This window comes from Leptonychotes weddellii, chromosome 5 (assembly GCF_054177405.1).
Source record: "Leptonychotes weddellii isolate Sample4059 chromosome 5, ASM5417740v2, whole genome shotgun sequence".
Taxonomy (NCBI): Eukaryota; Metazoa; Chordata; class Mammalia; order Carnivora; family Phocidae; genus Leptonychotes; species Leptonychotes weddellii.
Window position 1 is genome coordinate 2,944,339 of NC_138373.1, and position 23,888 is coordinate 2,968,226.

The 23,888-nt window shown below is 52.1% G+C and overlaps 1 protein-coding gene and 1 long non-coding RNA gene across 2 annotated transcripts in view; both read left to right on the forward strand.

The window, feature by feature from the left end:
• SDK1 (sidekick cell adhesion molecule 1) overlaps positions 1-23,888 on the forward strand; it is an 821,758-nt gene that overhangs the window by 683,007 nt on the left and 114,863 nt on the right. The window lies entirely within an intron of this gene.
• On the forward strand, positions 3,175-13,384 carry LOC145721479 (uncharacterized). Its single transcript, XR_014145174.1, has 3 exons — positions 3,175-3,582; positions 6,484-6,605; positions 12,863-13,384. It is a non-coding gene; the product is annotated as an uncharacterized LOC145721479 (long non-coding RNA).

The following is a 23,888-nucleotide window of genomic DNA, read 5'->3' on the forward strand; positions in this document are numbered from 1 at the left end:
GAGAGTCTCCAGCAGAGCCCTTGGGGACCAGTCGGTCCTGTGGCTGGAACGAGGGTTGCGCTCACCATCCCTTTCGGAAGCGGAGCATCCGGCTGCCTGCTCCGCCCGTGGGTGTCCCGCCGGCTGAGCCTCAGAAGCCTGGCTAGGGCTCCTGGGTAGACGTATGCACACGGAGACTTCCCTTCCTTCAGATACACGTGTGGTCCTTCGAGAACACACCCACACCTCACTCCTGCTGCAAATCTTTGGGGAAGTCCACGGGCGCACGTCCTCCCCGAGCAGGGCCAGCATTTCCCGGCTGAGCGGTGCTTGCCAATACTCCAATTTATGATCCTCTGTTCTCGCCAGCTAATAGGGCTTAATGAACTCATTTTCGTATTCTATTTAAACAAACCCGTGTCGTTACAAGCAGCAGCCTATAGTCTATGTGGAGCTTGGCCTTCTGACGGCCACCCGCTGGGGTCCCCCTCCCTCCCAGCGGCCGCACGGTCCCCATCTTGCTTGGTCTGGCCTGTGCTGTCGCCTTTTCCAAGTGTACTATGAAGTGTGCCCGGGGTCCCAGGAGCTCTGGGGGAGGCTGCGGAGGAAGAGGGCCTACGGGAGCTGAACCCACCAGCGGTGGTTTCCTGGGCTTCAGTGCTCGTCCGTCCAGCCACCTCCCCGGTGACCCCTGCCCTCAGGGAGGCATTCGCTCGGCCCCCACACACAGGTCAGCACCCCCCACGGACGGGGCCCCGGGCGGGACGTGCCAGCACACCACAGTCTATCCCAGGCTCCAGGCGGCGTATCTCACGGAGGAGCAGAAGAAAAGCCTGGTCTATGGGCAAAGCCGGCCTCGGAAAACCACGGAATGTCCTTCCGGAGCCTCCTTGTTAATGCAGCTGCTGTTGGAGAGGCTGCAGGGCAGACAGCGGCCTGGCGTGGTCCTCCGCATGGGGCGCCGGGTGGTCCAGACACCTAGGGGAAGCCGTTCCTTATCAGCCACAAGGCACAGTGAGCAGCCCCGGGCCTCCCTGTCAGGTCGGGGCCGGAAAGAGAGGGCGCCCCGAGCAGGGGCATCCGGTCCGCCGAGCGAATTGCCCATTGTGCTTGATGTGAATTCCAGCATCTTCCACTCTCCCTGCGTAAACTCTGATTTATGAGGGCCAGGATGCAGACGGACAGCTTGTGATTGGATGTACTGCTCTCTTGTAGAGAATTTACTTCAGATCAACAGAAAATTATTTCTGAAGCTCCCGCGGTCGTTAGTCTCGGTTAGGCCGCATTCGGAGCAGGTAGGACACCCGCCCGCTGAAGGCGCCCGGCGCCGGCTAGGCCCCTTCCACCTCTGCTGGAGCAGGAGAAACGTTCCTGGGGCCAGAGCTGCCATGCCCTGCGCCCCACGCCGCCCCCCAAGGAGCAGTGCAGGAACCCGAGCGCCCCTCCACCCGCCACAGCCCCTGCTTTCTGTCCATCCCTGTGCGGCAAGCCTCCCGCTCCGTTCCCCGCGATGCGTCCAGGCCCCGCTTTCTTGCCGCGGGGGCTTTGCTTGTGTCTTGTCTGCGTCCACAATGCCGGCCCACCCACGAGCCTGACGTAACAGACCCCAGCAACGCTGCCCTGCCGTGGATGCTGGAAGCGCTGGATTTGGGATCCAGGTTGCCGTGACGAGCCACATGCTGTGTTTTCGTAAATTTTTATCAAGAACAGCTTTTAAACAAATAAAATTGTCTGGCAGACAAGCTTGGAACATAAAACAAAGCCCTGTCCTCCTGTACGTTCAGGGAAGACTCCGAGGATCAAACCGTTCAGCGACGTAGCAGGTGTGACCCACCGAGGTTGGGGGCAGTCAAGTGCGCTCGCGCACATCAGCACTTCAGAGAGAAGGCTGTGGGCGGAGGCTCTGTGGGGAAGCGTGGAGCCCAGGCCGACCCTAGAAACCCCTGCCAGCTTCCAGCAAGTTCATGAACCTCTCTGCACCTTCGTGTTCTCCACTGCAAACGGGGTTAGTGACTTGGAAGTTCTGCTGTGAGGACCGAATGAACTAATGTAGGTAACATGCTCGGAACACCACAGGAACATTGGGAACACTCTGGGTGCTTGAAGCTATAGATACTCATTGCCCAGAAGGCTTGATTTTTAATTGTGCCATTAGATCCAAAATTCTGAATTAACAAAATGAAAAGAATGATTGGTCTGGTGCACTGAGGAGGGGGGAGCCTGGATGTGGGGTGTGGGGAGGGCGAGGAGGGAGTCTGAGGTCCGGAGGGAGCAGGGCAGTGGGCTGTCCACCAGCCCGAGCACCGTGTGAGAGAGGCGAAGTCCGGGGGTGCCCACGGCCCACATGGGCTGCGTGGAGCACAGGGGCCTGGGTGGAGACCAGAAGGTAATGGGGGAGATGCCGCGTACGCGGAGGCAGCCATGGCCAGTGCCCCTCTGCTGCCCTCGTTGGATGTCTGGTCAGCACCGCCCAGCCTGTGCGCTGTGGGACTGCAGACGGGCAGCAGCTTCTGACATTAATCTTTTTTTCAAAATATTAAATTCCCGAGATGCTCTCTAAATTCTTGTTTACCTGCAAGCACAAGTTTCTAACCATATTTATTGCTTTCATCACAATGAGCTTTAAGACGCCTCTTGGTGCTTCGGTATCCCTGAGTTTATTGACTGGGAAGAAGGAAGAGCAAAAGCATTTTGAGCTGTTCCCCTTGCCTTGGGACCCGCGAGCACCTTCCATCACTGTCTCCCGCTTTAGGAGACTCTCTGCCGGGTCTCTAACCACATCAACTCCCTTCCATGGGGGTTGATTCAGGATCTTGCTGGGTTTTTTTTCTCTGAGCCTAAAGTTGCGGTGGAATCCGAGGCTGAATAAATTGTGGTCCCGAGGCCCCACTGGACTGAACAGAGACCAGGGGAAAATCACATTTTGCCAGGAAAACAGGAGGTTCAGAAAGTGGGGATGCAGCAGAACTCAGGCACTCAGGCAGAGAGGGTTTTTTTGGAAAAGCACTTTGCGCGGGAGAGAGCGTCTATCAATCATTTCAGGAGGGAAAAAGTGGCACTGTTTCCACAAATTAGTGGCAAGCCAGGAGCAAGCTCCTGATTTAGAATAGTGTATAATGAAAATACCAGCGTATAAAAATGGAAATATTGATGACATGTACCCACAGTTTAACACGAGGTGAAATCAGGCACCACAGGCTGGCAGCCATCACTCCTCTTTCCTCAAGCCAGCTCGGGTGCTGGGGGGCGGGGGGACAGGGACCCCATGGACGGAGGAAGGGCCTGGCCCGGAGTCTCGTGTGGGCAGGGCAGCGGGTGCCCGCCCGGCTTCAGCACACCTGCTGTTTCAGATCGTCCACGGCAACAGCAGCATCTGGACGGCCCAACTCACCCTGTGTTCTCGCTCCCCAGGCTACCAGGTTTCCTGGGAGGTGTACGGTCGGAACAGCTCCCGGCTCACCCACACCCTCAGTAACACGACTCACGAGTACAAAATCAGAGGATTGTCGTCACTCACCACCTACACCATTGATGTGGCCGCTGTCACCGCCGCGGGGACTGGCCTGGCCACCTCGTCCACCATTTCTTCTGGAGTGCCGCCAGGTCAGTAAAACCCTCTAAGTGCAGGGCACTCCGAGGTTGCTGGTGCTCTGGGTGGATGGCAGCCCTGTGTGCGGGCCCGGGGTCCTTTCGAAGAGGGGTGTCCGCTTCCTGCAGGGGCAGTGGGGTGATGAGTGGACCATGACCCAATGTGGGCCTTGTCCTCCAGCGTCTGCAGCTGGGGTGTGGACTGGAGGGACGTGTCCCAGGGAGCAAGCTGGCCCCGAGCTCCTGCCCTGCAGGGAGATGGTTGGGATATTAAAACCAAGAACAGGAAGCATAAAGCTTTATTCACTCAGCGAAACACTGGAGTTGTGGTTTGCGATAAGACAAGGGAGTAGGAGGAGGTGGGAGGCAAGGGATCTTCCAGACAGAGGGAGGCAGATGCGTCCCTGCGGGCTGCGGAGGGCGTTCAGCTGGTGATCCCTGCTGTCCTGTCCTTTTTGAAATTCAGATTATCTTCCTAAACGTGCAGCTCACTCATTTCAGCCTCAGAGCTCTGCACTCAACTCTTTTCTCTCTGATTTTAAAATTTATGTTTAAAATAAGTGTTTTTCCTGGGAATTCACAAATACTAGGGAATGTGAGGAAGTATTGTGGGGTGGCTCTGGGTTCACTTCTCTCATTAAAGCTGCGGGTCTCTTGCTCTTTAAAAGATGTCAGTTTGCCTCATGCGGGTTGGTCTTTGAGGATAAGGCCCTGAAGCTCCCTCCGAAATCAGCACTTCGTCCTATAATGCCCTCCACCTCCAGACCCATGTTCAGAGCCCAACTGTTCTCTTGGACGGGATGCAAGCACATAAAACGCATACAGTAAAGAAGGGAATCAGCACAGGGATGAGTGTGTGCCCCTCACAGGGACCGCGTCTGGAGAGAGCCGGGCAGTCCTCCGAGTTGTGTGTGGTGTCAGAGGAGGAGGCATGGTACTTCCTCCCCCTGAGCAGGGTGACCTCATAGGACACTTTGTAGACCCCAGTCGCCACCTGCCCTGCCCACCGGGGAGGTGTCCCACAACAATCCTCTGTCCCCAATCAGCGGTCACCACGCCCTGCCCGAGGCAGCAGTGGGGCACCGTCCCCCACAGCAGCATCCCAGGGGCCCCTCATAAAGCACACTGCTGGGCCCCCCAGTGTGGGATTTGCCTCCGGAGCGGGTTCTCGGGCATGCAGATGCTGCTCACTGGGGACCACACTTTGAGGCAATCTGGTGTTTCTTAAAGGCATTGACAAGATATGTTTACTTTTTTAAAGAAAGAAGTTTTTGGCTTACGGGAAGATTTGTTTATTCTATGTAAACAGCCCGTTCCCACAGCACACATTTAAAACCTTGTTAACACTCTAGGGGTGCTTGGGTGGCTTGGTGGACTGGCCGTCCGACTCTTGATTCTGGCTAGGGTCACGATCTCAGGCCTGCGTCGGGCTCCGGGCTGAGCGTGGAGCCTGCTGGGGATTCTCTCTGCTTCTCCCTCTGCCCCTCCCTTCTTGTGTGCGCTCTCTCTCTGAAAAAAACAACACTACTAACGCTCTAATAACTAGCGGTGGTGGCCTGATGCGGGACTTGTTGGAACTGTCCCTCAGAGGCCGACAGTAACGCGGGGAGCGCCGCCACGTGTGAGCAGGTTTCCCGGGACGGCATGGGCTCCGTCTAGCCGCGGCGGGGAGCAGGCGGGCGCTCCTCCGGAGGCACCACAGAGTGAGAACTCGAGGGCAGAGGGCCCCGCTGTGCCAAGCACACCCTGAAGAGCTAAGGTGAGGGAAGCTGTGGAGAGGCCGCTGCTTTCCCAGAGGTCAGGTCACCCGTAGCCGGGGATGGATCCCAGGGCACCCTGCGAGTTCGCGGGAAGCCAACGCACAACGACCGTCTCTCTGGAGGCCGTATCCCGCTGGCCATGCTTGAACCCCACATCCGTTAATGTCTGGAACACCACTGAGAGAAGCCAGTGAGCAGAGACAAAGAGTCACTGTCCTTCGATTTCAACCTTTTCTGCTTCAGATTCACTACACGAGATGTGGGAAGGCCCCTTGAGATTAGGGTTGATTAGCCCCGTGCAAGTCTGGGTTTCCAGCACCCCCCCACCCCCGGTTCGGGCAGACCAGGAGGTGTCCCTCAGACACCGTGCAGGAAGCACGCGGCTCCCGCTTCCGGCTCGAGGTCCCTCTCCCTTCCTTCCATCCCACTGTCTAGAGTAGCTGGTGTTGCCCAGTAAGACAAGAGGCTGCATTTCAGACTCGTGGCATTTCACTTCCGAGCGGGGCAGGCTGTTTGCGGGGGGAGGGGGCAGCCTGCCGTAGGTCTGTACTCGGTGAATGGGCTGCAGCCCCAGCTAACCTCCCAGGATGGGAGCCCATCAGAACCCCCTCCCCGCCATTCACTTGCAGGAGCAGCTGAGCTCAGGCAGAGCGGGGAGAGCTCCGCTCCTTCACCTCAATGTGGTTGTCTTGGAAACCAGACCTGGGGCCTAGGACTCAGGCACCTGCTGTCTCCCGCGCGCCCCACTCTGTTTCCCCGGCATCACGGTCATCACCGAGGGGAGGGTGGACATTTGGTCATGTTCTTTTCGGAGCCTGGAAGAATCACATCCGTTCATCCTTTTTTCTTTCAACGAGTGTCTATTAATTACCTGCTGTGCATGGAGGTGAGTAAGTCCTGATCTTCAGAGAGGATCATCCAGAGGCCACATGAATATGTGTCCTCATCTCACTTCCGAGGCATGGGGCCTGATGTGCGGCCCCTGAACGTAAGGATAGTGCAGGGGTCATGTTCCCCGGGAAGCGGTGCTTCTCACTTATGTGGTTTTGAAAACAAATCCAGGTATTTTGAAACCATTTACTCGCCGACGTGTTTGGTGCATTTCCTAAGCTGTCAGAACTTGCATCTCCATGTCTTATCTCTCCTTTGTCTCTAGAGCTCCCTGGCGCCCCGTCCAATTTGGTCATTTCCAACATCAGCCCCCGCTCAGCCACACTCCAGTTCCGACCAGGTTACGATGGGAAGACCTCCATCTCCAGGTGGATCGTCGAGGGTCAGGTATGCTCTCCTCGGAGGGATGGCGGGGTTTCCAGAGTCAGGGCCTGCGTGTGGGAGGCAGGGGACCGATGTGTCTGCAGAATGGCTGGTCGGGGGCACAGTGGCTCCCGGGACAGGGGTTTGGAGGATGAGAGCCAGAGACTGGAGACAATGGGCTACCAGGGGAGGGATGTGGAAAGGGAAGAGAGACAGGATGTTAGGCTGTGGTCTGAATGGACCTTAAAAGGAGTGATAAGAGGGCTTCACATTCGAGTTTTGGCTCCAACTAGGTACCCAAATTGCATAGCATAGTTGATTTATTTCTTTTGAATTCCGTACAAAAATAAGCTACCAAATGTACAAATAAGATGATTTTTTGGTACAACTCGTCTATCCTGTGAGGGAGTGCATCCGCAACACGTAGAGAGCATGTTTGTGCCCAAGACTCTTCTAGGCAGTATGCGAAAAGGAGGAATTTCTGTCTTGGGAGAAAAGAACACACATCACAGTCGAGGACCAGCAGGGAGGCCCGAGGGCTGGAGCCAGTGTGGGGAAGAGTGGGGGGCACTGGGCTCGAGGAGCCCCGGGCACACATCCCACAGGGTCCCGGACACGGGGTTCCCTGGGACTGGGGAGCACCACACAAGCCACAGTTCCAGTTCCAACAAGAGCAGGAGATAAAAAGCTAAAGAAACAAACTCTGGTTGTAGAAAGTGTCAGAATAGTTCTTGTGTCTAGTAAAATCCCAGTGACTTTCATCGCTGTGCTTGTATTCTGTTGTAAGACAACTCACTCTCAGAAATTGGCCATAAATTAGGGAACCAAGTCCACACACATCCTCAAAACATTCATTAAGCCACAATTTCTGAAAGCGGATGCAGGAATCTGAAAGTGCAAACCAGCTGGTTGAGGCACATCGATAGAAGGGGCTGGGACATCTGTTTCCTTAGGAAAAAATCAACAGCACATCCCTATCTCACATCAAATTGAAAACAGGTCCCCAGGGAATGAAAACCAAAATGATAAAAGTGAACTTTAAGAAGCATAGAGGAGAATACAGGAGAAAAATCACTTTATCTCATGAGAACCAATTCTAGCGCCTCAAGGTCCATCAGACATAGCTGGGCAGGGAATACAGAAGCATGTGGTGCCGTCCACGGCATCATGACTCCATGCCCCGTGAACGCCAAAGACGCAGGTCTGCAAGCTTCAGACCCACGTGTGAGGCTCGGCCGGGAGGCAGTGACGTGGAAACACCAACATCTTGGTGACTTCCCCAAACGGGGGCTTTCCTTCGTGCCTCTGGGGCCAGCCGGGAGCGCACTACTTCTGTGTGGGCTCTGTTTACCAGAACTCAGTCGCGAGCCTTCCTTCCCTCTTTCCCTCCTTCCTTCCCACCTTCCCTCCTTCCTTCCTTCCCTCCTTCCCTCCCTCCCTCCCTCCTTCCTTCTTCCTCCCTCCCTCCTTCCCTCCCTCCCTTATCCCTGCTATCTCTTTTCCTGAATTATCAATATGAGAGTATAGTTTTTAGAAATATATTCAGTGCCTTTCCATCACCTGCAGTCATTATTCTTTGTGAACCTAACCTCGGCCCATCTTGGCCAGTGGGTAGCCCTCCAAGTTCTGGGCTTGCTGACATGGAGATACCAATCTTTGATGATTTCGTACACAGCAAGGTGTCCCGGGATCGTCCTGTGCCTTCCTGCCCCACAGCTCAAGCTCAGAGTGAGTCATTCCCATCTGGTTTTGTTTAGTGTCAGATGGTGTTTAAAGACCAGAGTCTGGGCACTGAGGGTGGGGAAGGGGTGCTCATTGCCTCAAGCGGGTCATTCTAGACCTTTCCAGGGGACAGAGAAAGGAAGCATCATGAGTCCATGCTGGTTTTCCTGTCAAACTTAAGATTACTTTAACTTGGGATTTACCGTTGAAATACCTTTTTTCTAAAATTGTGTTTTTAGAAATATTAACATCATTACTTAGGTTCTTTCTCCTACTCTTGTACAAAGAGTTTCACAATGGTAATTTCAATGGTACTCCTCACAATAAGACTACTGAATGCAGTGTCTAAGTGTTTGTCCTTGGGCTGTATTAAGCTATAGATGTGCATTCAAAGTATGGAGTTCTAAATTGTTTTCTCTGTGTGGTTATATCACTAACTTCATACAAAACTGGGTTCATTCATTTCAGGGTTGGGTTTCATTCTGTTCTTTTGCTTCCATGTTTTAATGGCTGCTTTCTTGAAAAACCATTTTACTTTAAAAAATTGTTAAAATGCCTGAAATTTAATTCATTTTCCAATATGTAACTCATTCACATGAGCTCAAAGTCAAAACCATAAAACAGGTCTATTCAGAAACATTCCTGTTCCTCTTTCCCCCTTTACCCTGTGGTCTCTGTCCCCCAAAAGCCCCATATTAGGTTTTCAGTTTACCCTTTCTTGTTTTTGGCAACATAAGCAAATACACACGTTTGTGTTCCCTGCTTGTTGCTCAGAACGCAGCACCCAGCTCTCTTCGCCACGTCCTGAAGACCCTGCGTGTCCTGCAGGCAGATCTTCCTCATCCCTTCCCGCAGACGCAATCCTCCCCGTGCCCACGTGCCAGGGCTCGCCCAGCGGTGCACACCCCTTTTCTTTCTGCCGGCATAAATGACCAAAACCTTAGTGTCTCAAACAGCCCTCCTGCACTGGCTCACACATCTGTAGGTCACAAGGCCAACATGGGCTTCCTGGGCTTTGGGTGTTGGGAGGACTCTGTCCCTGTGGAGGCTCTAGAGGAGGATCGCTGGTCTTGCTCATTCACGTGTTGTCAGAATTCACCCCCTCATGGTTCTAGAACCAAGCTGCTCGTCACCATCCCCAGCATCCATGGCCACCATGTTCCTTGGCCCGTGGCCCCATTTCCTGCACCCCCTGAGCCGGCAGTGACAGGTCCAGTCCTCCTCGGGCTTTGATTCCTCCTCCTCCTTCTTCCATCTCCTGTCTGTGACCACCCTCCCGCCTCCCTCTCGGCCACTGGTAAGGACTCAGGTGATTAGACTGGACCCACACAGATAATCCAGGATAATCTCCCTATTTCAAAGCTCTTAACCGTAATCATATCTACAAAGTCTGGTAACATACTCACAGGTCCCAGGAATTAGGGTGTGGAGTTCCCAGGTGGGGGCATTATTCTGCATTATTGTCTTTAGCCTTTTGCATAATCATCTTGAATCTTTGGGATGGATTCCTGGGAGTGGGATCAGTAGATCGGACAATGAATGTCTATGTAGATTCTCTAGACGTTACCAAATCCCTCTGCTGTAAGTGGTAACATATTGTACTCTCACCAGCAATATATATGAATTTTTGCCATGACAGAAAAAAATACAAGTCTAATTTATCAGTCATTTCTTGCATGCTTTTGGGTTGTCAGTCACAGAAAGGTTTTCCCCACACTTGGATTATAAAGGAATTCACCTAACATCCTACTACCACTGTTAAAGTCGCTTTTTTGCATTTAGCTCCGCAACCATTTGGAATTTGTCCTTATATGTGGAGTGAGGTATGAATCCATTTTTGTAATTTTGCAAATAGCTCTGTGATTATCCCAAAGCCATTTAATAAAAAGTCCCGTTTTTTTTTTCTCCTGCTGATTTATAATATTAAATTCCCATATGCACTTGAGTTTATTTCTGAACTTTTTATTCAGTTCTATTAGTCTGGCCATTCATGCGCTAATGCCACATGGTTTAATTATAGAGGCTTTAAAATGTGTTTTCATATCTGGTAAGGTCTTCCTGACCCTCACCACTGCACACACGTGCACCCCTGCCCTTGCCGTGTTTAGGACTTTTCTGGCTACTCTTGTTGATGTCTTAGGATGGTGAGTCTTCTATCCAGGAACATGACGCATATATGCTTTTCCGTGTTTAAATCTACTTTTGTCAGCTGTTTTCTTCTTGGCAAAAGCACTGGGCTATCTATTCCTACCTCACTCTGCTCTGAAAAATGCAGGAAATGTCAGGGGCAATCAGCGTGCCTTGAAAACTGTGGTAGAAGGAGTGTGGGCTTTGCCTCAGGCAGACTCGTGCCCCCTTTTCCTCACCCCCCTCTTTCCCTGCTCTGGGATCCTGGACGTATTTCTTTTTTTTTTTTTTTTTTTTTTAAGATTTTATTTGTTTATTTGACAGAGAGAGCAAAGCAGAGGGAGCAGCAGGTAGAGAGAGAGGGAGAAGCAGGCTTCCCAACGAGTGGGGAGCCCTGACAAGGGGCTCGATCCCAGGACCCTGAGATCATGACCTGAGCCAAAGGCAGACGCTTAATCGACTGAGCCACCCAGGCACCCCCTGTATGTATTTCTTAAGTTCTTTGTGAGCCTTAATCTCCTTATCTGTGAAATGGGGTCAGTGGTACTTTTTGCAAGATCGCCATGAAGATTAATTAATGTGTGTGTAATTTTAGTTACATTTTCTGACATTCTGCTGACATACAGGATCACAATTGATTTTTTAATATTTCTCTTCTTCGAGGGGCGCCTGGGTGGCTCAATCGTTAAGCGTCTGCCTTCGGCTCAGGTCATGATCCCAGGGTCCTGGGATCAAGCCCTGCATTGGGCTCCCTGCTCCGCGGGAAGCCTGCTTCTCCCTCTCTCCCTCCCCCTGCTTGTGTTCCCTCTCTCGCTGTGTCTCTCTCTGTCAAATAAATAAATAAAATCTTTAAAAAAAAAAATATTTCTCTTCTTCGAATGACTGACACTAAGCTGCCTCTTAGCCTTGTGGGATGGGGTCGTAGCCAGAAAACTCTTGAGAATTCTCTTCTTACTTTATTGATTCTACCCTAGTTTTCTACAAAGAAGTCCTATCATCCATTAATAGTGACAGCTTTGTGTCTTCTTCTGAAATCCTCTGTTTCTCTTTTTTCATTTTTTTTTTTTAATTTATTTATTCTGTAGTCTTGGTGGGAGGGCGAGGTCCTCCCGTAGCATATTGAACTGGAGCAGTGATAGAACAGTGGTTGTTTTATTAATAACTTTCAAGAAATTCTGTTAAGGTTTTATCATCAATTATGACATTTACAACATTTATAGTATTTTTTTTGCTTTTATAGCTAGGCTGTATGGGGTTAAGACAACTCTTTTCTAATCCTGGTTTGCTAGAAGTTGGTTTTTTTTTTTTTAGGATTTAAAAAAATCATTAATGTTTATTTTTATCAAAATATTACTTTGCGTCTGTTGAGTCGTTCATGGTTTTTCTTCCATCGTCTGTTGGTAAGATGATGTATGTTGATATCCTAATGTTCAACCATTGCAGTGTTCCTGGGATAAACACAGCTTGATCACGATGGCTCTTTTGTTTAGTTTGGAGCTGAGATTGTTGTATTCATGTTTGTAAGTGAACTTGGCCTTTTCTGGTTGTTTGTTTGACTTTTAAGATCAATAGTTTATTTTCTCACCCGTTCTCATAAGCAAAGATTTGATTGCCCTCTAGGCGGGGTGAGAGGTGGGGCTGCTGACACAGAACTTGGACCCAGGCTGGGAGCCTCGAGGGCATCTTCCCAAGGCGCTCTGGGTTTCCCAATCCTGGCTGAGCCTTAGCGAGTGAGGCGGGGATGGGGCTTTGCCCTGCGGGTGTAAACTTCCAGGTGGCACAGTGGATTAAAGAGCTACAGTCCCTGTTGTGCTGGTCCCGCCGTAGGGACTCTGAGTGGGACGCAGTGATCCGGCCTCTCCATGTCTGTGACCCCAGTTCCCCAGGGGAGCATGGTCTGGGCAGGCTCCGTGCCCTTCCCCAGGGGTTATGCTCCCCCAGGTCTGTCTGAGAGTGTCCTGTGTGGTGAAGGTCCTCGGTGCGGTGCCCACAGCCAATGACACAGACTCGCCGGGTGTTCGCCCCAGGCTTCTGTGCTCACCACTGGCTCAGCTTGTAGCCATCAGTTAAAGGTCCTAGCTGGAGTTTGAGATTACCCGGAAGTTCATGTTTGCCTTCACCTCGAAAGCATTTCAAACTACAGAAAAGTTGTAAGAATACTAGAGAGCTCCCTTCACTCAGAGACCCCATACAAGTTTGTCAGGTGGCCCAGTGTGTCCTCAGTGGGAAGAGAATCCAGCCCAGGATGATGCTGCCCCTGGTTGTCACGTCTCTCCAGTCTCCTTCAACCTGGCTTAGTTCCCTGGCCAGTCCTCAATTTCGTGACCTTACCGATTTTGAGGGTTATAGGCCATTCATTTCCTAGAAGACCCCTCAATTTGCATTTGTAAATTTCATTATGATTAGAGCGAGGTCATCCATTTTTTGGTCAGAATGTCACAGAAGTGATGTTGAGTTCTTCCCACTGCATCCTGTTGGGTTGAAGAAGACATCGACAGGTCCCATGACTGGTGGAGTGAATTTAGCAATTAAGATGGCATCTGCTTGGTTTCCCCACCATAGAGCTGCTTTCCTCCCCTTCACGGTTAGTAAGTATTCTGTGGGGAGGGAGGTACTTTGAGATTCTGTGAAAATCTCATTCCCCTTCCCACTCGCACCCACTAGTTTTGTCTTACACTGAAATTTCTTGCTGGAATTAATTAGTACAATGAGGGCACCAAATAGCAACCTTTCTAACTCAATCATTTCTTCTGTGTTTATTGATTGGACTTTTACTATAGGAGACAGTTTTTCTCTTCCCATTTACTTATTCATTTATTTGTTGACATCAGGGTAGACTCATGGTTTCCTACCTTACTTAACAGATTCTAATCCACTGCTCTCATTACTTCCGTCCTTGCCCTGGCTCTCCTGCATTTGGCCAGTGGGAGGCCCTTCCACCTGGTTTTCGTGTTCTCCTCACATGTCTCCATTACTCTAAGCACATCCTTGCTTTCTGGCACAAGGTATTCTAGGCTCATCTTCCCCTTTCTTCTCTGTGTCCAGCCATTTCTCCAAGGAACTTTGGGTCCTTTCAGTGCAGAGTGGCATTTAGAAAGCAAGATCTGGGCACTAGATGTGCTCACTGCCACTGGATGTCCAGGCCTCCTCCAGTGCGTGGAGCTAGGAAATACGCACCCTCAGGCACACACGTGTCTCCACCTCGGTCAATTTCTGTATCTATCTACATACGCTGAAAATCACTAGTTCACACCAGCACCCCCAAGTACACTTTAGTACCACCTGTTTATTCAAGCTGCCCCTTTCCACGTTTACACTAGCCTTTCTCTGGCTCCTACTAACCTCGGTTATGTATTTATTTGCCAAATCCCCCTGTATGTGGGCAGTCCTCCCATGAGTAGGCTGCCACCTGCTTGGACCCCTTTGCCCAGGTCCTGACCCCACCTCCCCCCACCAGCTGCCCTAAAAATTGTAACACGCAAATGTAAGTTATCAAAATTTTAAGTTAATCATTGTCTTAATTCCAAGCCAGTGATACTTGTTATTATGTCCCTATTTCAAGTCCACTGTGTTTCTCTCTATGCCCAGAGGCCATGATTATTATGAACATCTTCTCGCACAGGCAGTGCCCACTTAGATTTCGTGGTGGGTTTGGCCACAGCTTCACTTCCCACTTACATCGGCCTCGAGATATGTCCCTTGCTCCCAGTGCTCGGCCAGGCGTCTGAGAAGACATCTGTCGTATCCTAGCCAGCACCGCTCTGGCTTTGGCAGGAGGCTGACCTTAAAGGTTATCTTGTCTGCCATATTGCTCGAACTGGAAGTCCCTTACAAATATTCTCTCCGAGGTATTTTAAAATTAACTCAGCAAGTCTAAAAATTCTGGTAGTGGCGCAGATAGTTGAAACTTCAAAACCCAAAGAGAATATTCCCGCCTGAAGCTCATTATCTGGATGATTTGTGTTTAAATGTTCCTAGAGATTAAGTATTAATCTATAAACAGAAGCTCTGTTCCAAAGCCCAGAAGGTAAGGATTGTAGACTTTTCCTGGCCTCCTTAGGACAGAGTCATGGCCAAGAAGAAGACAGAAGACAAGCCATGGACTTTTTTTTTTTTTTTTTTTATTTGCGAGAGAGAGAATGAGAGACAGAGAGCATGAGAGGGAGGAGGGTCAGAGGGAGAAGCAGACTCCCTGCCGAGCAGGGAGCCCGATGCGGGACTCGATCCCGGGACTCCAGGATCATGACCCGAGCTGAAGGCAGTCACTCAACCAACTGAGCCACCCAGGCGCCCCAAGCCATGGACATTTTACCGCTTGGTGTGCTGGGAGCCCCCAGCTGCTTCTGTCACAGGGCTGGCGTGCCCTTCTCCAGTGTCTGCTTGGCCACGTGAAAGAAATGCCCTTTTCCTCAAACTTCTGGACTGACTCCATCAACAGACCGCTACCCTGGTTTCTGTTTTCCTAATCCATTCAGTTTGGGCTGAACACGTTGGACCGGTTTTCAATCATATACTAAGTTATCCCAAGAAAATTTCATGATGATGTAGCAAATATCCTTTTTTTTTCTTTTGGCCAAACCAATCCTGCTTTTTTTTTTTTTTTTGCAACCTGTTCCTGCTAACCTCGAAGGCATATTGCAGAGGGCATGCCTTTAAAAATTAATAAAGGGTCGTCTCTTTAAATGCCTTGGCAGACACTCCACTGCTAGTTTTCTACAAACTCCGGGTGGAATATACTCCAACCCACCCACGTCACCTGCCAACGCTCATACGGCCTCCTCCAGGGGAAGAGCAGGTCTGCAGCCCCTCTTCTCACTCCTACTGCCAGGACTCTGGCCATGAGATCTTTCAGGAAACCCCATTCCCACCCCTCTCCTTGCTGCCTCCTGGGCACTCACCACCTTCCATGGACCACTGTCCGACTCGTCCCCCAGGAAAGGCCACAGACAAGTTCCCCAAGGCTACCAGGTGAACAGTCAGTGACATGAGGACAGATGGCACAGCCATTGGGGTCAGAGAGACGGGACCTTGAACCCGAGCTCCGCCGCATCCCAGCTGGACGGACACAGGCAGGCCGCCCAGCTCAGGCTCTTTGGCAGTGAAGCAGGGATATTAATACCCGCTCTGAAGGGTTGCTAGAGAACTAGAACACTTCGTCATATTTACTTATCTAAGATGGGCACACCTCTGCTTTCTCTGGGCATGAGGCACTTTACAAATGAAATCCCCTCTAGTACCTGCCATCCCTCTGGGCCGCAAGGGCTGTGTCCCCGGCCTCCATGTGTACTGTCCACCCATGTCGAGTTCCCCCCGTGAAGCCTCTCTTCAGCTCACTGACTACTTCTCCGAGAACATCTCGGTGGGTTCCATGGTTGAGGCAGGCTCCAACTTTCCTAAACTCAGAGCAGCAGGGCCCTTGAGACTGCCACTGGGATAGGTGAAACCTCTGGAACATTCCTCACCTAATTCTCTTGGGATGGATGCAAGCTGAACCCAGGCTTTCTCTGCCAACGAGACTGCAGCGTTCCCTTGCCTAGCCTCTTGCCCTGTGCCTGACCGCGGGCCAGAGTTCAGAGAGGAGTAAGAGGCCGGAGCACCAGGTCCAGTGAGGAGTCGGCCATGCCATGACTCATCACACTGAGAATAGGGGGTGATTTCAAAGTGAGCCCGGGGTGCTTGCAGAACTCGGGAAGGAGGGACCACCCTGGTTCGGGGGGTGGTAGAGGCCCAGGAAGGAGATGGCGTCTGCGCCCCATCTCCAGGAGCCATGAACATCAGTCGGGGCAGGCACCAGCCGAGCGGCCTTCCAGGTGTGAGGATTTGGCTCCTACCAAACACTTCGTGGCAGGATAGCAGTATTTTCTTCCCTTTGATCCACTTCTCAATCACATCATCTTTGCAGAAAAGTTTCCTTTAAATTCTGACTGCTTTGAAAGCACACCAGGGAGGTTGTATTACTCAGTGTTACCTCCAGTGAGTTAGGGAAGGAAAGACCCCAATCCCTGGAGGAGCACGTTGCCAGGCCCTGTAGTAAAGCCGATGCCCAGATGTGGGTTCAAGTTCTAGAGAGCAGCTTTTATAGGTATTTCTGGCTCACTAATGCTTTGTGTAATTAGTCACCTTTGACTGTAGCATGAGCAAAACCTCTCTTCCCTCATTTTTATGGTGCACATAGAAGGGGAGAATGCAAATGTTTTCTGTGTTCATTTGCCACTCCTGTTTGCCTTCCTGGTCCCTCCGTAAACCCCTGCCGTCTGCAGCCATTCGCTGTGCTCTAATAGCCAGAATAACATCTAGTCTTCTCTAAAGGCTGCTTCGAGCAGCTTTCCTGTAATGAAGATGCTGGTGGTACAGATAAAACTGTTTCCATTCCGAAAATGGGAAGGGGAAAAAAAGCCCACTTACTGCTTGTTTGTGCATAATAGTACCATTTTCCTAAAAGGACCTGTTTTAGAGAGTGTTACGGGCTAATAAAATAAAGCACCAGTCTGCCGACTGCGGTCTCGGTAACTACAGAGCAGTGGGGATGGAGCAGGTGGGGGCGCCAGGTGGCCCCTGTGTCCACAGCGTTCCTAGAAGTCGAGGTGCCGAGAGACGTTCTCTGTTTCCCAGGGCACTTCATGCGGAGGGACCGGATCGCGCGGGCTGATGAATGGACTGCCAGGCTTTGTTTTCTTTCCCCTGTGCTGGGTGCTCACAGGCCGTCCCCTAACCTGCTCGAGCCACGGCCTCTGGCAGTGAACTTCTCCCAGCAGTGAGCTGCAGAGAAAATATCCAGGTGGACCAGTACATCTCCTTTCTCTTCTCACACGTAGAAGCCCCTACAACCTGAGTGTTTCCCTTCATGCCCAGGTTCCCGGAGCTTTAAAAGCCAAGCGTGCTGCCCAAGAATTCTAGAACCATGGCTCCCCTCCTCCACTCCCTTCAGCCTCCGTTCTGCACCTTCGTCCACTCCCTGTGTCCCAGTCCTAGCTGTGCTCATCCTGTGCCAACCTAGAGCCTCGGGGAAAAGCAGCCGTGCCTCTGATGAAGAGGGAGACTTTACAGGGGGAAGCAAATGGCTGTAGGCCTTGGAAGAGGCTGTAGTTATGAAGACCTTGCAGGTGAAAGTAGGAGGTGTGCACATTCAGCTCCCCTAAAACTATTGCCCGAAACTGTTCCCTTGCCTGTATACTATTTTCGGTGACTTCTTACCCTCTAGAAGTCCATCACAGTGTTAAAGAGCAAATTTGGGAATGTGGAGGCCGAGAGATCTGAGGTTTTTTGCAGTAAGATACTCAAAGCTGCAGCTTTGCCCTTGACCTTTGCAGGATGGGTGGGACCAGCAAGGGCCCCTGGGGTCTATTCAGCCCCAAGCAAGGCTGGAGAGGGACAGGCCAACCGGCAAAGCACAGAGCCAAAAAGCAGGACCCTGGGCACGTTTGTGAGGAGCCGGCCTCCAGGCTGTGGGTGTAGGAGGGTCCGTGGGCGCCGGCTGGCTGGCAGAGGGCAAAGACCACACACACCGGGACGCGTAGTGGGAAGAACGGGGCGTCGAAAGCTCTAGTGTGGGATTCACACATATTAAGCACTTAATAAATGGAAGCTCATAATAAAAATAATAAAGTCAAGGCAAGCATTTGAGGAAAGGCTGCATTCCTGGGGAGGCCTGTGGGGAGGATGCAGGGCCACACCCTGAAACACCCGGGCCCAGGCCAGCTCAGGGCTGGAGGTGCTCTGGGTCAGAGAGCCGAGGTGGGCTGAGTACCCCGTGATGGGAGGGTATGCAGTTTGGGAAGAGGCCCAAGCTCCCGGGGATGGAAGCCAGCCCAGCTCGAGCGCCCAGAGTGTCAGCTGAGAGTCAAGCTGCCGGTACTTAGAACTCACTCGTGCGGAACCCAAATCCCACAGCTTGAAAAAATGTCAAGTCCAGCTCTCCTTGGCCTCCATTGTCCTGGTATAAATTAGGCCGTGAATGGCAAGGGGCATCCCCAGCAGCACTTTGGGCTCCAAGGCTTTACCTGGCCTGGAGGGTGTGGGCCAGCCCATGTGTGCAGAGGAATCACCCTTCCCACCCTGCACCCACTGCCTCCAGCATGGCCTGGCAGCGCGGCCTGGGCCCCCTGCTCAGTGAAGTCCCACCTACTCGGGAAGCAGCCGAGCCAGGAAGGCCAAGAGCTGCTCGCACTCTCCACTTTGTCACAGAAACACTCTTCTCCACTGGTTACGTGGTCACAGAGCCTGGTGAGCCCGGGACCTCATCTGTCTTGTTCCGGGCGCTCCCCTCTGGCCCAGAACAGGGCCTGCTATGTGGAAGGAGAGTGCCCGGGGAAGCCTGTTGCCTGTTGGGGGTGTGGGTCACGGCACAAACTCTAGGGACAGAGTTCCCATGCTTTCAAAGCGTTTCCTGTCCTGATTTAACCATCCACCTGCCACTATCACCTCTGACGTTGGAAAGGCTTTCCAGTGTGTTCTGTCTCCTGCAGCGACAGAGACCGACGTTTTTTGCCTCATTGCTTCAAGATCTGCAGGTGGGGACTTCTGATCACTAATTCTGTCTCCCCTTTCCCGCATCTCGGAAGGAGGTTAGGGCTGTGGGTGGTCCTCTTCATCAGTATCTGTCAGCATCTCAACTGTCATGAACTCTGACTGTAGTTGAATTTCTTTGTCATACTAGGAAGAAAAAGAGTGACATTATTTCTGAATAGCCTGTCGAGTATGCAGAGGAGGACTGTCACCGACTCTTTGGCTCTTTCAACGATGACGCAGTCAGCTGCATAAAAGGGACAGCACCTCTGCCTAAGCGTTTGGGCGCCGCAACGTACATGCTCGGATATTTCAAAATGTTTAGCGTTAGCTTGATTGTCCATAATAACACCCTAACAGTGACTTTTCTCTTTTATTTCTTGACCAGCATGGGAAATCTATACAAGATGAACGGTTTGAACTGGTCTTCTTGTTCATTAGTCTATCACATCCTTTTAGGTCCTGTTACGGGACTTTTAAAAATACCACAGAGCAGAAAATATCATAGTGCAGGGGACAATGCAGGTAGGACCGAGGGAAACGTTTACCACAAATGTCATTTTCAGGAAATAGAGGTCAACATATAGCTAAGTCACAACTGTCAAACCAAAATAAGTGTCGTAAGAGAAATGTTTTCCTATTCTTTTTGAGGACCGCTCAAAATCTTTCATCCTAATTCTCTTGTTGGGGTTTTAGGTTCACCCGTCTTTCATTTTTCCGATCGTCCGGTTTCGTATTTGTTTCATTCAGTCACCCATTCACCCAGTAAACATCTATTAAGCACCTGCTGTGTTACAGGTTTTGGGTCTCATGCCCAATGCTAGATTATAAAGACCTCCAGAGCCTCCCAGCCTGGGGGACGTGGGAGGGACGGCTGACCTGTAATCTGGTCGACACAGATGAGACCTGCTGCTGAGAGGGAACCCAAAAGCAAATGGGGGCCTGGCCGGAGTGGCCAGGGAAGGCTCCCATGGAGGTGAGGTTGCCACGGGGCATGGCAGGGTGAGCAGGACTCCAGTGGGGAGGAGGGCATGCGAGCAGGGAGCACGGCAGCATGACGGCGGAGTCGGGAAGTCGCGTGGCTCCTATTGTTTCAGAACCTAAACTTTGTTTTTATTCAGGTTTGTTGAGGTCAACAGGTCAGGAGATGACTCACTGAAAATCTAGTCCTACTCACAATTCCAAGAGGAAGGGGCTCAGGATTTCACGCAGGGAAGCACCAGGGCTGGTCAGGAGGCAGAGGGAGGCCGCACTGTGGGCGAGAGTCTTCTCATGGTTTCCCCGGGAAGGTACGGGCGAGGCGGGGTGAGCAGGCTCGAGATCGGCTAGTTTGAGTAATTCCAGTGGCCGTAGGGCATAATGGCTATTTGTCTGGTCCCTGGCCCTGGGGGATTAGGGCAGGGGGACAGTGGCCCACAGCAGGAGAGCCCTGAGGAGGAGGGGTTACGGAGTGGGCTCTGGATTGGCGGTCTGCATTTGCAAGGTGCATCACAGGCGAGTTGTGGGCTGAGTTCCTCCTTGGGGGCAGCTCCTGCAGGGTCAGCAGAGCCCCAGACGTCAGGGATCAGATACAGAAACTGGAAGTGTGACTGGTGCACCTGCGGGGAAGGCGGGGTGGCTGCAGAGGGGGATGTGTATGAGCAGGCAGGACGGGAGACGGGAAGACGAGCTGGAGCTGCTAGGAACAGCCTGGTTAGTTTCTGTCTAAAAGTGTCCATGGGAAAGCACCCCCGGATGTAGGAGCACGGTGCCATGCGTCAGGGTGTCCCATGCCCTTCACACGCCCCGTCCCATCAGAGTCTCCTGCTGATGTTTGGGGGACATCATTGCTGTCCTCACTCTGCAGGCAAGGCTGAGGTCCCGGCATCACAAAGCAGGCGGCAGGTAGCAGGCGGTTCTCACGGCCTCGTGCCTGTCCCACCACCCCGCTTGGACCCCACTCGGAGCACGACAGGGCCCAAGTCCTCACTGTCATTTCAGCATCTTGGGAAGCCACACAGGGAGGTGTGGGCGTTCCTGTTTGTCCTTGAGAGGGGTTGGATCTGATGGGAGAGAAGGGACAGACGCAGAGGAGACCACCTGCACTTCAGAGATAAGCAGGGGTAGGTGCTGGGGAGAGTGGCTAATCGTCCCCACGGCGGCTGGGCACTGAGGGAGGGAGGGCCCCCCAGCCTCAAGGCAGCCATGCTCATAACCCGGACTCCTGGACAGGGACTGTCTCTAGAAGGATATTTCGGGTGGGGATGCATTTGGGGATGGTGTGTAAAGTAGGGGAGACCTGGGGAGCCCAGAGGATGTGAGACAGGGAGGACAGTCGGCAGCCCTGAACCTTTGGTCTTTTGCAAGCAAGTGCTCTCTTCTGTTTTTAATTCACTGAGCGAGACTATCAAAATCGTTCAAGCAACAGGTCAGGAGCTTCTAAAGCAGGGTCCCATCACTGCAGTCAAGCGGCTGTGAGAGGTGGTGGGGGCCGCCAGCTCGGCGCAGCATGGTGCGGGAGGGAGCGGGACGGGGAAGCAGCTCCGGGTTTTCCATCCTTGCTGACAGAGGGCCGCAGCGTCAGGACCAGATGGCAGGAACCGGGGAGGGGTGCGTCCTGGCAGGGAGAGAGCAGGGGCTGTTGCAGGCCAGTGGGGTCTGAGGCACTAGCTGAGATGGCCAGGACTTAGAAACATCCACCTGGTGGTCAGTAGGAGTGAAGGCCACACACAAGGCTCTGAGCCATCGGCCAAGGGTCGCCAAACGCTAGGAGGAAGGAGAGCGATGCCTAGGGAGACAGAGGAGGAGGGCCAGGACAGACCCAGAGGCAGATTTCTTTTCGGGGTCACTGGAGGCAAAGGAGGAACCAGAGAGGAGACAGCTGGAAGGCCAGAGGAGGCCAGGAGAACCCGATGTTCTTGACGCCCCCCCATGGTAGAAGACCCAACAGTCATTTCCCAATCCTCCTGCGTCTGAAGATGGAAAGAAGGTTAAACAGTTAGGAAAGAATAAATAAATAACCAGTAACGGGAGGGAGGGCTGGGGAACGAGGCTCAGGCTGTTGCAAAGCAGGAACCCTCCTTGGTCAAGTGCATGGACAAGCCCCCACCCCCACCCCAATGACTCGTCAGGGCTGCAGACTGCAGACATTTGGGGAACTGGGCTTGGGCCTTGCTCAGGCCTGAGCCCCTTCCCAGTCGGGCATGACCTGCCCGCAGTGCTGTGCAGAGAGGCCCCGTCTGTCCCCCATCCTCGCTGGGGGGCTTCATTTGGCAGGGGCGCCAGGGACAGCACTCAGAAGGAGAGGGGACTCGGTAACTGTGCAAGTTGCTTGACTCGCAAGTTTTCCTGCTGACACCAGAGTTTCAGCCGGCAGGGTGCATTTGGCTTGGCAGGGTTCCATGGAATGAATTCTTGGAGAGTCTTTTTTCCCTCTCCTGGCTCTGGATGAAAGGAGAGCTGCCTCCTCCCGCCCGCCCAGCTCCGTCCTCCCTCCTTCCTGGCACAGATGCGGGTTCCTGCACCCCCTCTCCATCTGCTGTTTCCTTTCATAGAAGGAGGTTAATGACCATCCTCTGAGTAGCTGTTCACCTTGTGGCCACTGGGGCCTCGGCAGGGTGTTGGAGGTCCTGCCCAGTGAAGGTGGCCTCTCCCCGACTCCTCAGAGGCCCTGCTGACCGCAGAGGCTTTCCTAGGACAGACAAGTCCAGCTCTGGTGGAAAAACGCACTTGGCAATGGTAGGGGGGCGGTCTGGGACCCCCAGGTATTAAATGAGCACCTGTGTCCAAAGGAGCCCAGCCTCCCAGCCAGACATGGAGGCAGATGTGCCCATCAGAGCCTTCGGGAGGAACGTGGGCAGGGCAGCAAGTCCTGGTGCTTTAGGAAGGACAGCAGCTCCCTAATGGGTCCTAACGACCACCTCCTGATGAGCGGCATTTGAAATGTGTGGCATTTCTGCTTCTGTATTAAGTATTGTAAAGTGCTGTTTGTTAGCTTTAAAAGAAGCAGCAGAAGAAAAAAACCCGTCAAAATCCCAGCTTCCCTATGGAGCTCTGATTTGTTTCATCTTTAAAGAGCCCTGTCACACTGCATGCCCGGTGCGTCATTAGTGAACAGCCGGTTACTTCTAGAACACTCGGTCGTGATGGTTTTGAAATCTGACTAGAGAGCCGGGGAGCCCAGCAAGTGTTAAAAGACTTCTGTTTCTCACTGAAAAGAATTCTGGTCTCTTTAGATCAAAATGTAAACCTTTTATTATAAAAACTTAAGCACCACCCCATCCACCCTTCAGGGGTCCATAAGTAAAATTACCTTTTCAGTAATCTTCTGCTTTTGGAGCTCAGTGCAAGACAACCCATTTTCAATACTGATTTTGAAACCGTGCACTGCAGATTCACTTGTGTGTGGAGCCAATAGCCTGAGCTGGACCCTGGGGGAGATGCCGGGGTACGGAGGGGAGTAAGACCCCCGAAACTGCCTGGGGGCTCACATGCAGACAAAAGGGAGAACACACGTGGCAGGACACCTGGGAAGTGAGGCAGAGGGAGCGCTGTGTGTCATGTTGGTGAAACTCCGCCGCAGGGATTGGCAAACTTGTCCTGTGAAGAGCCAGAGAGTTAATCCTTCAGGCCTTCGGGCAGGTGGTCTCTGCTGCAACCACACGGCTCTGCTGTGGGAGCATGGAAATAGCCATTGGCGGTACACAAACCGAGTGTGGCCATGTTCCAATAAAACTTTATTTATTTTTTTTTATTTTTTATTTTTTATTTTTTTGCCATTTAACTTGTTTTAATGTTTCTTCACAAATGGTGAAAAATACTAAAGTACAGACAAGGAATAATCATAATGTTGTGGCCAACATTATAAATATGGAATTATAAATTTAAAACATTTTCTGGTTTAAAAAATAAATCTGGTAGTCAATGCAGCTCTGCGGGGTCTCTGCGTCTAGTAGGGCCGGTCTCTGCGTTCCT